Here is a 15,818-nt window from a genome sequence, read left to right as displayed (position 1 = left end):
ATAAAAAAAATACGAGTAAATACACAAATGAAATGCGGTGAAAAAATGGAATGAAATGAAATGAAATTGCCGGGCAGGTGAGAGATGAGCTCAGAGGATGGCCTCGTGATTAAGCGCCAAATGTATTCAAAAGATTGTAATTAAGGCCACAAAAGCTGGAGATCTGCAGGCCCAGATAGCCGCTTGTTAACAATCGGGTGCTGAATCGGGGATATATATCCAGCCATATCCACACATCCACACATCCACACACATCCATCTGCCGCTGACTCACGATGACTCGCGGACGCACAATTGAATAATAATTTTTCAATGGTTTTGTCGCATGCAAAAATGCCAATTAGCAACGCCATAGAAGCCCAACCGTATCTGTATCTGTATCTGTATCAGTTTGTATCTTGCATCTCTGTATCTCAGCTCGCAACTACATTGTATCTCTATCTCTATATTTGAAAGCGCCGCTTGGGTGGCATCCACCAAAATTATAAACTGTTTTTTATGACTTTCCCGACCGAAAGAGCTTAACAACTTCATCAGTCTGTTCGAAACGAAACGAATCGAACTGGATCGAATCGAATGATTCGAATAAAAAGCGCTGGAAAGCAGTGCTCCATCCATTGAGATTGATTCACAAAAATGTGGAGTTCTTAAAAAGCTTAAGGTGATTTTTGTATACTTGGAAAGGCGGTGTAATAAAGTCCGTATTAAAATTTATTAGAGCTTGTGCCATTTTATTAGTATTTATTCAGGGTACATCGATAAAAGCTTGGCATATTGAAGGCATATGTCACACAAGGAAGTGCATTTAAAATTCGGCAATTTAATATCATTCGAGCTTGCGTATTTATTCTGTATTCTTTACAGATTCATATTCATTTGCCGGGGTCGGCAGTTCATTTGGCTTTTGTTGTAGTCCAGCGAAGTTTACGTTTTCAGTTTTATGCGGCCACTGTAATTTATGCAAAATCATTGCTCGATCGATCAATAGCCGCCGCTTGAAGTGCCAAAAAAAGGAATACATATATATAAAATATACAAATAAAAAGCAATGAAAAATCGAAAAAACAAAACCGAAAATCCCCAGAGAAAATTAAAACCGAAGGCCGCACAGGTGCGAGCAGGAAGCGAATTTGGGATGTTTTTTGTTTTTGCTTTTTTTTTTTGTATCGGGGGAGTGGGTCTAGTGCCGTCCATTTAATTGGATTATAAGCCAAATCCTGTCACCGTCGTAGGCTCCCCTCCCCCGCCAACGAAACTAATTGCAATCGAATTAGTCAAGGAGCTCAGCGAGTTTTCCCCTGCCGTTTTTCCCGTACTCGTATTATTTTTCGGTTTTTACACATTCTCGCTCTCCATCCGTCTCTTTCCATTTTCCTCGCGCCCTCTCTTTCTATTTCCGGACGGCGTCAGGGTGGCGCCTGCGCAAAGTCAGTTTCGGCCTTTGAAGAAGTGGGCGTGCCTGATGACTTAAAAGGTTTTTAAATGGGCGCCCTGGCATCGCCGGACTACTGAAAAACACAAACCAAACCTCAGAGCTCAGAGCTCGGAGCTCAGAGCTCGAACTCCCTCCTCTTTAACATTTACCTTTTACTTTGCCGCCAGCAACGCCTTGAGTCGCTCAGGTTCATTGATCCGCTTCCCCGACTCCTGGCTAGGTGCCTCGGTTCCCCTGGGATGCGGATTTTGGACGTGCTAAACGATTTTGCCATCTGTGTCTGTAGGTGGCGTATGATGGAAGCAGATCATAGCCAGAAAACCTCCCACGAAATATGAGAAATTATAGGACAAGTTTTAAGGGCACACAACTTGTTCTATAATTTCTTATATTAATTATCCTATATTATATTATCTTAAATATCGAATTATAAACTGATAGATTCTGATATATTATATCTATTATATACAGAACAGGTGCCCGTTTTTCGTGTAGTGTAGCCAAAGTCGATGACTTTACGAAAAAGGCAGTAGGCATTTATAAGCTGATTAATTATGTAAAGAGGCTTCCTGTCTTGAGCAAAATATTTCAAAGTTTCTATTGTCTCGTTTTCCATAAATGCATATGTATACGATTCTGCTCGATTTCGGCCTGCTGGCGTTTTCAAAGTCAAACGTCAAGTTGCCTGAAGTCACGTCACGTTTTTCAAAAATACATATATACATATATACATATATATTCGTATATAGTAGTAGTTTGTGTATATTGGAGGACAATGGTGGCCATTCGAGCGGTCGATCGGCGGCTATTATAAAATCGTTAATAAACGCTTGTCAGTTTCCAGTAAAGTGTACAAAAAACGTTTATAATCATTAATAATAGCAATTTCATAATTTCGTATAGAAATCCCTGTCCAATATCCCTCCGCTTTGGTGGAAGGGCCCTTCGGGCAATAGAGACAGATCTCGACTCATTTTGGGTATTTTCGATCGTTTCGGGTTTCTTCTTTGAGTGCGTCAAACAGTAGCTAACCATTTTTAAAAGCTCATTTAAATATCTCTGCCGCAAAAGGCAGAAATGTGCATAGGAAGTGAGGTGTATAAATAACCAGGCGGCAGATAATCACAGACTGTCTACATTCAAGCTTAAAGAGAAATTAACATGGGTTGTCTCTAAAGTTCAATCAATACTTTCTGATGATTATGTGATTGTTTTAAATTTATAGTAAAGTAAAGAAAATATATTGATTGTGAGCAATCTTTGGAGTCGTTTAAATGGTTCTAATGCATCTTTTATAATTGCTATATTTTTAAAAAAGTGTTGTTCGATTTCTAAAGTTTGCAAGGGTTTTGCAACAGTTTTAGTTTTTTGTTTTGTGACCTGTAGTGCAACCTTTACCGCAATATTTGCTGCATACAAAAATGTAATAAATGTGTAATAAATAAGCCGAAGACGACACTTAAATGAAAACGCAGTGACGCATTGCGAAAACAATGAAAACGAGGGCCTAAGCTGCTTATTTAGCAAATTGCTTGGGATTGTCTCCGCTCAAAATGTCTACATTAGGGAAACTCGCATTCCGCCAACAGAAAACGGGTGAAAAAAATGAGGAAAAAAAAGGGGAAAAAAGGGGGAAAAAGGGGGAAAATCGGAGATGGAGATGGAGTCTAAATTGTCCAGTTTAGGCATCAAAATTGCGCATTGCGTGCAATAAATGCTGGCAGAATGCGTGTGCGTAACTAAACGCATAATGTCAATGCACCGATTTCTACCCCTCCATTATGCACCACATCACATCAAATGGTTTGCTATCATATCATATCATATCGCCCAGTATAGCCCCCTCTTTAAAAGCCCGGGAAATGTACGGTTTTTAGCAAATTGCCAGTTTCCGTTTCGCTTTCGCAGGGCATAGAAAATAGTAGAAAAAAAATAAAAAAAAGAACGAGAGCAATAGATCGGACTGCAGAAATTCACTGGAAAAATGCCTAAACATTTTCCAAAGTGCTGCAATTTCTGGGCACAGTGAAGCGTGGCAATGCACCCACCCACGGCATTGTGGTCGCTGGAACACTGTGCGTAGCAAATTATATGGTGATCGGAATGGGACAACTGAAATACATTCAGAGTCATAGTCGAAAGCCAGGGAATTCTGCGGTTTTCATCAACGCAGGTGTCTATGGCAAGTCCAAGGAGAGTAACTGTCACAGAGAACGATCTAAAAAATAGTAGAATAACTTCATTAGTCTTCTTCCACCATTTATGTCCATTATTATTACTAGCTACAAAAGTGTAGAGCCTCCAGATTAAATACTTATTTTTTATTTACATTACTAATCCATTTATGTGCTGAAATACAACAATGGTTTAGCAAGAAAAAAACCCACCCAGGACCAAAACAGATGGTGTAACCTCATTATCTAAGATCTTTGTTATCCAAAAGCACCAATCATTCAAGGGTCATTTGTGTAACTGCTGTTCTGTTGGATCTCTAAATGATCGATTATCGCCAAACTAGATTTCACACATTCCAGCTTACCATTTAGGCTAATGAACCGTTCCGCCACCAGAACCATCAGAACCACCAGAACCACAATCCCCATCCCCACCAGAACCACTCATCATCATCTGATCTTTCGCTGATCTCTGCCCACTTTTGGCGATTGGCCATTGTGCTGGACATATGCCCATGTCGGCTGCTGTCTCGCCCTCCACAAATGACCACGTCATCGTCGTCATCATCATCGTCGTGGCCAAAATCCAGTGCGTCATTGTCGGTAGCAACTACTACCGATCTTGCCTCCGAATTCGATTCCCGATTCCCCATTTCGAGATCCCCCATACCATCACCATCACCATCCATCCATCCATCTCACGAAAGAAACCTCCGGTAGGCGCACAATTTTCGCGCCTGATCAAAAGACAGCCGATCCCCGAGAGAAAGATCATCTATATGGTCTGCATGGGTGGGGGCGCGGGGTCGATTATGAACAAAAATAAACAAAATCGCACGGCGTAGATCAAAGTGATCTCTCCACTCTGGTCAGGCTTCAATCTGTTCGGGGGGCGATTGGGGGCGTGGCATGACGGGATAAATGCACAGTTTGCCGCATTTTAATTTCCTCGATTTACACATAAAAAAATTACAGGAAATATCTATATGCATTTGACTTTTTTTTATTAATATAACTTTAAATATTGGCAAGAAAGAGTATTGTTCTCTAGCTGTTCTTAATAAAATATCTTAAATTTACTTAAACATAATTTTCTAATTGTGCTTTCTTTGCTTTTTGCAGACCCTTCATGATCTAGGATCTTTGGTGTTCCAATAAAATTATCTGCTTCATACACAACCATTTTTTCCAGTGCACTTACTCACCTCTGTTTGTGATTCATTTTCTAACCATACAGAAAATTAAACGCAGAGCAGTAAAGTCCATGCGGAAGCGGAGGCAGTAGCCCCCGAATCTGAATCTGAATCTGAATCCGAGTCTGAATCCAAATCCGAATCCGAGTTTGAAGATGGGGCTGGAGGAAGAGTGGCTTCGGATCTGAAGTGGGTCGAAACCACTTAACACAAATTACGCAGCAAAATGTCGAGACGAATTGAAACGTTTCATCGTTTCTTCGATCGGCATTCCCGGCATCAATGAAAACTCTCGGTTTGGTTCATTCATGAAAAAGGCGATCAATGAAATGGCTGAAATACCCGAACGCGACTATTAGACACATCCACAAAGTCAACAGATCGCTGGTGAACAATATATTCTAATGACAAGCGCCTGATCCCTGGTTCCGAACCCTTGTAACAGATTAAAAACACGTCTTGATATATATGTATATATATATACGAGTATATCGGGGATAATTATAACACCTCGTTAGTTTCTTTTTTGTTGGAACATTTACCCATTGATGGATCGCTTCTGGGGAACTTCAAAAGACCTGCCGTAATGATGCGGATTGTTAATTGCGTAGAGCTTTTATTCGGCTGCCTATTATATGTTAAAGGTGCGAAAAGCATACGATCGCCAATTCAATGGGAAGATATATGAGCTGGTAGGTCGAAAGGATCGAACTGAGGTCCCAAGACCAAAGTGATCAGCTGGCCAATCAATTGGCTGATTAACTTTCTTGTAGGGGAAAACTTTGGTATCCGATGACTCAAGGTTAAGAGCGAAGTTTTGCTTCACCTTTTCGAAGGAAGGAAGGAATAACCTTATAATGTTATAATTATTAGACAACTAGGCACTAACCATTAAAGTTATGTATACATAAGCATGTGACTGGGTCAAAGAATTAATTAACCTATGTAAATTAGCTTTCCCTTTCTAAAGTAATCATAAAATTTCTAAATTTAAACATACATATGTGTCAGCGTTAACTCGTGACAAGACCTTCAGCTACTGGACACTGATCGATCTATCAAATCTACCGAAATATTTCCCCGTATTTAAATCATTTGTGATCATTGAACTCCCCTAAAAACGCAATAATTATGGGGATGCCGACACGCACAAAAAACGAGAAGAAAATACCAGTAGCCAGCACATTTAGCCATCGAGAAAATAAAAGTAAGCGAAGAGAAAATAAGCCAGTAGCCAAAAGGGGTAACCATTTTTCGAAAGATTTTGCATAAATCTTCAGCCAGAGAAATCACAGCCAGAGTCTGAAAAAGGAAGACGTTTTCACAAACCAATAATCAGCGGGCTGCAGAATTGTCTACGAACCAAAAAGACAAAAAAAAAATGGAAAGCCCCAAAGATTTAATGAAGTTTAGCACGATCACTTCCCCCAAAGAGATCTTGGGCTGATCTTCGCCCTAATTGGATGCATTTGCCCCGATCCCCGATCAGATTCGTTGCGATCCACCAGATAAATGCTCAAAAACTGTGGAATAATGAGATAAACGCGAAAAATTAGCGATCGCAATGACGAAGATCCAAGATGCAAGGCATCGAGAAATCGAGGAATCCAATGTGGGATGTGGAATTGAAATCGGTTCGGTTTTTCAGCTTCGTTTTCAGCTTTTAATCCAATCACAATCACGCAGCTGCATTTACTCACCAAAAGTCGTTAGCCTAATTATATAGTGTTTCGATCGACTCGTTTCGTTTCGTTTCGTTTGCATATTATATCTCGCAATTGTTATTGTAATTGGCCATGATGGCTGCCACAGCTTGCCGTCTCTTTCGCCAGTAGCTACTCCCCTCTCTTTCTGTAATGTAGGCCTTGTGTTTGAGCCACACATCATTTGGCCAACTCCTCTCGTAAACGAAAACGTTTTAAGGCTTTTCATAAGCAATCTTTGCGCCGGTTTTTAATGACGCTTTTTTTCACTTTGTTTTTTTTTTCTTTTTTTTTTTTTGCCTTTTCTGACTCTTTGTTCTTCATTTTGTTTGTTCACCTCCCAGAAAAATGGGTGGATTTCGAGGTGGGGACCTAAAGGGGTCTTAAGAGCAGCTATCACTTAAGTGGCCAACGTTTCCGGCTTACAGGCCATTCCAAATGTCATGGGAATCACCGAGGCGAACCGCAGTTTCTCGTTTCTATAAACTAAACTAAAGGAAAAATATGGGATTTGTTGAAACAGAATTTTGCACACATTTGTTGCCAAACTAAACAGTTAATAGCAATCTATCCATTCTATCCACGATCTTTAGTAGTGTAAAAAAAACCACACAATGGTCCCATTCTACAGGTTTCCAAGATATTTTCCTCTTCAAATTACATCTCCTCACTCCGCTCTTACCGCCCATTCATCATCGATTAACAGCTCTTATGAATGAAAAAGAAAGGCGTTTTTTGGAGTGGGGATTGTACTGGGGAGCCATTACATCTATTTTCAGTTAATTTGGTTCTCTCCCTCGCAGCTCCCCAATAAACTAGCCCATAAATAATTGAACTCGAACGGAAAAGAGTTGGCGTAATTACGCTACAGGCTCTTGGTCTTTTGTCTTTTGCCTTTTCCTCGAGACAGACACTGAAAAATATTCAGTACTAAATATGAAAGCTTAGAAAATTCGAAAAACTTAGAAACATAATCACTTGCTCGTTTGATTAACTAAATTCCAGGAGTAATTTGAATTATAATGATTGAAAATATAAAAGTTTTTCTAAGGTTTGCACTAAGAAATATTAAAAAGATATTTGACTTGGATAGGTAATTTGTAGTAAGTAATTTCCTCAGAATTAAACACCTATTCTTTGCAGTGTGGGATATACATTTCCCGCTCAACTCTTTGTGGTTAGCCATTGTCTTGGCCCAAAGTGGAGCCGGCTTTTGTGGCGCGTTTAATGCGTTTTAAATGGTTTCAAAATTTGATATAATTATAATTACGCTACTACCGCGAACCGCCGAAAAAAAAAAAATAGAGAAATAAATGGGTAAAAAACGAGTAGCGTTGTACCACAGACCGCAAAACGCGTCTAACAAGCTCCGGTGGCAATTACGGAGCGAATCAAAACGCCGGACCCTGAGATTTTTGAAAAGGCAGCTAATGCAACAATTGTAACCCCTTTTTGTTGCTCTTAATTAATTGCCAACAAATGAGGAGGGAAGATGTCGTTCTGCCACTCTTCCACTCGAGTGACCTGCGATTGGTTTTATGCGTTTTTTATGCAAATGCAGGTCCTGCCAGGATCATTAGCATGCTCTTTCGGTACTAATTCGATTGCGCGACTCAAAGTTCGGAGCTCGAAAAAATGCATAAAAATGAAATGATAAATGATGAATGATATATCCACTCCCCCCGTCACTCAGCCAGCCGGCCAATGTCAAATGTAAATGATTATTATAATTGCAATTGTATCTCCGCATCTGAATCTGAATCCGTATCTGCATATGTATCTGTATCAGCATCAGTATCTGTATCTGTTTCTGTCGGACTTAACCATGCGTGAAATTTATTTAAATTCACTTTTAAGTGTGCACAAGTTGGAAATGTGTATAAATATTAAAATAGATTTATCACACGACCACTATGTATCTTAACAAAGAATAAAAAAGGCAATCATTTCACAGCGAAAGCAATTTTATTTGGAATTACTAATGCTAGTAAATTGTAAGTGGATTGCGATTGGGATAGGGGGTTGCTGACTTTCCGACTTTAGATATTACCTATGTACATAACTAATTTTCTGATGTGATAATACATTTTTAAAATATGTTTATTCAATTAGATAGTGCGAATTTGGTGCTGCCTGTTTGTAATTTAAGGTCGAAGATGTATGCCTTTGGATTTCAGGATAGCATCATTAATTTGTTGGACATTATATGTTCTTCTATATATATAAATATACATATATATAAATTTCTTATATAGCACTTGATCGATGGCCACAACATTGGGGCTTTTGTTCCGCACTTCCTGCCGCCCCATGAAGTGCCATTCAAAATGCGATTATGACAATTACAGTGTGCCTGAGTGTGTGTGGGAGTGCGTTTAGTGTGGCCAGGTAATTGCGTTGAACGTGCTGACAGAACGAACGACACGAAAGCGAAGAGTCGAGAATCAGTGACAGGAAACGTGGAAGTGGATGTTGGCTGAACGACGATGATGATGATGATGATGACAGCGCTTTGTTGACAAAACAGCTCGAAAACAGTTAAATGCATTTTAGTTCATATTTTAACAGTTGGTTAAGTTCTGTTTAATGATTTAAATAATTGCAGGCAGCTGACAACGACGCACGCAAGCTGCATGATCGGGGGAAAATTCCGAACGGAGGGCGGTAAAAGCGGGAAAATTTCGAGGTGAATTGACGTTTTTCCCAGTGACCAGGAACCGAAATTCGCGCGACAGGAACAATTAAACGAGCAGCCGACCATGACACCCCACTCCAATTGTTCAGTTGCTCAGCTCTATATCCATATATATATATATACTCTTATATATATATGTATGTGTACTACAGATATGTTAATGCCTCGACGCAGGGAAATTGTCTCATTTATCAGGCGCGCAGGCGCACAAAATAAACGAATCCGAATCGAAACGAAATTGTTCTCGCACTCGACAAACGAAATTTAAATATTTTAATCGGTTTGTTTAGTAGCGGCACAAAAAATACATTAATGCAATTAAAAATGAGTCAGCGAAACGGGCGTTTAATGCGAAGAATAAATGCTCTAGGAATTTTATAAAGTTTAAAGTTATCATTGCTGGCTTCCTAAAATGTTTAACTCTAACAAGGTTATGCGATTTAATTTTTACTATTTAACTATGTATTTAAAAAGTGCCTTTAAGCCTCAAGTTGAACCCTTATCATTAACAATACGTACAATTAAAAGGTTTTTTTTTATTTATATAGAGCTAAGTAACAAAGTGAATTTATAACTTAACTGAAAGCTATAGCACTGCACTAAAAGATTTTATTTTTATTCCCTATATGTATACACTGTAAACTCTACACTATACACTGTACATAAAGAAGAGCCTTAAATGCCATTTAGGGGTAAGAACACATGTGCCCTGCTGGTTTTCAAGATCAGACAATTACCTCACCTCGCAGATTAGATCACCAGGGGGCAAAGCCCAGTTGCCCGTGGGTTTTTGGCAAATCCCGAGTGGTCTGCACTGGGAAAAATGCTATGTATATGGGTGTGGGGTTACGAGAAGCGGACTTGACCGGCGATAAGCATCGCTTCCGGTCTGGCGTTGGAGTTGGTGTTGCTCTTGGCCCGAACTCGAGAGCCCAGTTTAAACAGCGAACAGAAAGTGGCCCGCGGTTAGTCGGGTGTATCAAATGGGGTCTGTGGCACCTCCGACCCCGAGAACAGGGCCATAAAAATGCGTCGTCTATCCACTATACACTATCCACTATACACTATCCACTATCCATCTCGCTGGCTAGATGGCCACGATCCTCCCCCGATTGTAGAGCGCGATACTAATTTTTGGTACCTACACTTAATTTACCTCGGGCCAAGCGACTAGGCGACAGCACACACAACCCCGCTTACGAAATGGACATGGAAATGGAAATGAAAATCTGTAAATTTGTTTTTATTGTCATTATAATTTGTAGTGTTGCGGTGTTGTGGTGTTGTGGTGCTGTTGTGGTGCTGTGGTGCTGCTGTGTTTCCAACTAGCCGGTTCTAGTTGGCTGATAGCGTTTAGCACCTGACATTTTTAGTGGCAATTATCGGGGGCCACTGAGCGAAGTCAACGAACTGCCGCCGCCGAGTGGGAGACAAAATGCCTAACTGTTCTGTTCTCTATCTGCCATTTATGCTCGTTAGAGGAGCATTAAAAGGCACACACACAAAAGCCACACAAAAAAAAAAAAACCCAACAGCCCAACAGCCAAACAGCCAAACAAAAATCATAGAAAATCAGAAAATCAGCTGCGAACGTCATGTTGCATGTTGTCATGAGTCATAAAGCAGAGTTGCATGTCCGCGGGCAACAGCAACATCTACATCCACATCCACGGGCTGCAAGTCTCTAAAGAGCCGGGCTTAAAACTAAATTAGAAATTAAAAAACAGAAACGAACGAACAAAAAAAATAGTAATGGCAAATATAAGCACATAAAAGGCGGAAGTGGAGCACTTTTTGTGGATTGTTTTGTGGGTCGAAATGAACTGGGAATGCTGGCCTATACTCTGCACCTGAATATTCTATTCTATATCTAGAATAAGTCTATCTTTCTAGCAATATAGCTTACAGCGTAGCTTTAAGTATTACTCCAAAATATAGCATATTTCCTATATATATCAACTTTCTTTGCAGTGCATTTAGTGTGCGATTAAGTCAGCTCGAAAATCCCGAAAACCAAGCTCCACTGCACTTGGCTGCCCATTTATGAGTCCGAATGCATTCCTGCCACCGCACCACCCACCTGAAGACCCAACTGCACCACCTGCCACCCACCAAGTAGGCCCTCTCCACCACCAACACCACCACCCCCCCCTTTCACCACTGCCATTTCTGTTTCGAGGCCAACTATAATATTTTGAGTAGCGTTTTTTACGACCACGATTACGTTTACGATTACATAAGAATATAATATCGCAATTAATCGCATTTAACACAAAAATGTTCGGACCGTCCAAGGTGGTATGCAACCACCTCCACCACCGCCCATCCCCTCTACGCCCCCTTGCCACGCCCCCCGCCGCCCCTTTTGGGCATGGCATGCGTGTTGTTGCTGCTTGCGGCTGGCGCAATCTCGACACGACATACAACAATTAAAAACTTTTTTAATCGCCCCGTTTTTTCTTGAATTTAATTTGATGGTCTGCGCCGAACTCCCTTTTTTGTGCCTCCCCCATTTTCGGATTTCATTGGCATGCGATTTTGGATTAGCGTTACGAATTCCAAGTCCCACTTCCAGTTCTCCTTTGCCCATTAAAAATGAAGTACCCTCTATTTTCCTCCTCACCTACAGAGTGCTACTACCTGGATAGGTATTTTGAGTGCTGAAGTACTGCAGCTTTACCATTTTTAGTCAATCAAATGGGAGCTCCAAAACAGTTGAAGTTGCCAGTCAATGGCGAGACTCAAACCGCAACAAATTATTCCTCAATTCCATCCATTAAGTCGCATTACGATTTAAACCCATTTGAACCCAACCAAAAGGCATCCAACTAATTTTCGAGCGCATAAAAACTTTTCAACGCACTTCAAGTGGCCACATAAAACACCTCGCATCACATCACTTTCCACACCTGGTCAAGACCACGCCCACGATTCGGGCTGGGATTACGGCCAAGTATCTCCAGCCATCATCATCGCAGACATCTCAGCCATCTCAGCCATCTGAAGCTCCGAAATTGTATTTTATTTGGTGTTTAGATTAAAAGATTTATGACTACAAATTATGGTACTTTGCTCCGGCGATAACATTTCCGTTCGCGGGGCGAGTCGCAGGCCTACTTAAACTCAACTTAATTTCCTAAGGCCAGCAATAAAAAATTAACAATTAATCTTGAATGAAAAATCTAACGGCCCTTAAGTTCACAGAGAGAGAGAGAGAGGTAAGTTTTTCTTGATTTCCCTTGATTTTTAGGCCCTATTTAGAAGGCTTAAAAACCAATTGAGTGGCCATTATTAAAGCGAGAAAAGAGAAGCGAGCGGCTCGTAAAACTGAGAAATTTATTCTCACACCCAATTTGAGTTCAGCCAGCAGATAACAGCCCCTGCCCCCCTCTCCCCATCTCTTTCTATTCGAATACACCCCTCTCTTTCTGCTGCCCCACCACTTGAGGCTCATTAACGTGCCACGGATTCGAGACTGCAAAACACACACCTTAATTTGTCATTAATTTGCATACGACCAAGGAGTCGGTACCCACCCCCAAAAAATGGAAATGGACCGAAGACGATCTTCTGCACTGCGAGAAATAGTTGTGCAAGAAAGCAAGAATTAATTAACATGTTAATCAATCAATACAATCAATCTTTAGTTAGTTAGCCCAAACTTTGTTGCAAGATACATACTAAACCAGAATTTTTATGTTTGTTTTAAGTGCATAATAAAGTTAAAGTTGCTTGAACATTTTTCTTGAAAAGACTGCCATTAAATTTCGCCCAGTGAGCGATTCACCCTCGCACTTTTGAAACACACAAAACAAGAGAATAGACCAATGCGAGTGAATAAAATCGAGAATGGAAGAAGATTAGATTAAATGCAATGCTCGGCCGAAGCTCGGGTCTAGTGTGAACATAACTCTTAAACCAAATTACTATAAATCATTCGAAAATTCCACTTTTCACCTTCTCCCTGCGATGGACCTCCCATCTGGGCAGCGAACCAAGCAGCGCCCCAAAATTTAAATAATGCGGTAATAACAGACGCGCTTCAGTTGCTGTAATGACCGACTTGGCTTTAACTTTTTTCGGGCCCTCGACTCTTTACTCTTGACTCTTGACCTTACACTGCCGGGGGTAACACTTGTTCGCTGGGTTGGGGAACATCGTCCATCGCCATAAATTAGACGGTCAGTTTGGTTCTGAGCTGAACAAATTCCATTCCTTTAGTTAGCCGAATTTTCCAGCCGCGTTTTCCGGTCCAGCGATTGGGCCTATCTAATTAATCACACTGACCAAGTACGCATTAGTAGATGATGAGCAGCCATAAATATGTGATATGCATATTAGGCTGAGGGGTTTATCTAAACGGAACCATGTCCTACGAGATCGGCGGAGATATGGCAAATTGGGGTTCGGGATGAAAGATCTTGTTTGTGCTCTTGACGCAACTCTTAGTGGCCTTTTAATAATACTACTTAGTATATATTACTTACTTTCCTACTTTGTTTGTGACTAAGCTTCGATGTGGATATGCATTCCGTGAGAAGAACTCCTTCGTTGCCCTTGGAGCCACTTGCTCGGCTTTGGGCTTTTAAGCTAACAAGACGTGAAAATGTCGCCGGATCGGCTGACTGAGCACCGACAACAAAGCAGGCGAAAAGCGGAGCATTGGTAAGCATTTTCCTGGCTGCGATGGCTGCTTTTTCTGCTTTTTCTGATTTTTCTGCGATGTCTGCTGCGCATGCGCAACTCCGACGACTTCCGCTGGAAAACTTTGACTCCAGCTGGGACTTAAAGCTGCGACTTGAGACGGGAAATTTATGCAGTTTTAAGTAAATTTGTTAAATGCGCGCTTTAATGCTTCGTTAACGCTTCGTAAATTTTTCACAAAACAAAAAAAAAAACAAAAAACAAAAGCATACAAAAAATAAGGAGACTGAGCTGAAAAACACAGAGCGAAACAACAGCAAAGTGACGAACAAAATAACTCGAGATCCGAGATCGGAGATCCAAGACCAGCGATCGCAGATCGGAGATCGGAGTGGAGAACTCCAGGGGCAGTTCGCTAGAACAGTGCGGCATTAAAGTCAACCACCTGTAATGAACTGACGCCACCGCAATTTAATTCACTCTCCGCTCGGCCTCAAACTGCAACTTGCAATGGGAATCTGAGTGGTGCGATGGAGGTGGATGTGGATGTGGATGTGGATGTGGTGGCCACGGGACGGAAAGGGACGGGATCCGGAATCCCAGAGGAAGCCCATGACCATGGACTCTGGCAGCGATGCAAAACTGCACTGCGCCTCCGGGCAAAACACTGCAAAAAGTTGGGGATTCTTAGCGGAAATAAATATGCAAATAGCAATTGGAACACAACAAAAAACAGTGTACAAATGCATTGGAATCAAATGTGTGAGCTCAGCTTTTGGAAGCTAAGAAAACATTATGTGGTGTCAAATATTTGCTTGATTGCGGTGCATCCTTTTTCGGCACAGTGTAGCCACAGTCCGCGCTCTTTTATTTCATTCTGCGCCCCTCGATCCTCCTTCTGTCCGCGCTAATGAGCGTCGAATGGTTCTGGGACTAGCTCATAATTAGTCATAGTCATACTTAGTAGCAGCTGAAGAGCTGAGGAGCTGAGGCGGCCTTGCCGGCTACAAATCAGCTGGCGATGGTCACGTGACACGGTCCATTTGCAGCCATAAAAAAATATATAAAATTCCAAAGTCTAAACTTGTGGTTTGCTTTTCTAAGGAGAATTCCTTTTGGCTATCACATTCTGACCAAACTAGCCACTATCGCCTGGAACAATATCATGTACTATTTTCCGGATTTTCATAAGCTTAGTTTCAAAAACTAGAAACATATCTATAAGGTAATTATAATATTTAAGAACTATCGCAGCCATCGATCGTGCTGCCATCGCTGATGCAAAGCGAAGCTGCTGCGGTTGCAGATCTCCTTTGAAATTTAATCTATTGTAACTAATTAAGCTGGGAGTGGGAGAAAGGGGAGGGGAGCAGGAAAAGCGCTTAATTTGCAGTTTATTTTCAAGCTTGCGGTTTTCGCATCACTCGCTGAAATGCATTTACATATCGCTGCATTCAGTTGCCCCGCTTTGGGAATTGTTTGCATAACATTTTACACCAGTCTGCCTCCGTGGGAGATGGAGAGTCATAAGTAATTATGCCAAATTGTTGAGTGGCAAAGGCAACTGTACTTTGATGAAAAATATTGAAAATAGTAATTATGCGATACAAGTGATCGATTTCGGGAACACCTTTTCTATAATTGATCATTATACTTTCAGGTAACGCCACCTCCTTTTAATTTGTTATCGTTGGCAACTTATCGATTAATTACCGCTGCCGTGCTGGCCAATCGATTTTATCGATCGCATTAATTGAGCTCTGGCATTAACACGCTAACACATTTTGTGTGCCCAATCCAACGATCACCGATCACAGATCGCTTGATCACCTGATCACCCGTTCATGATCGCCTGCATCTCCATCTGCATCTCCATCTCTCCTTAAGCCGCCTGATTGCAATTTAGCCGCGCTCTTCGATTTCGCATCCAGATAACCGACAAATGGCGAACTTTTAGGCTGGCTGTCAATATTC

The sequence above is a fragment of the Drosophila yakuba genome, chromosome X (genome assembly GCF_016746365.2).
Source record: "Drosophila yakuba strain Tai18E2 chromosome X, Prin_Dyak_Tai18E2_2.1, whole genome shotgun sequence".
NCBI lineage: Eukaryota > Metazoa > Arthropoda > Insecta > Diptera > Drosophilidae > Drosophila > Drosophila yakuba.
The sequence above is the reverse complement of the archived record's forward strand: the minus strand, read 5'-3'. Positions refer to the sequence as shown.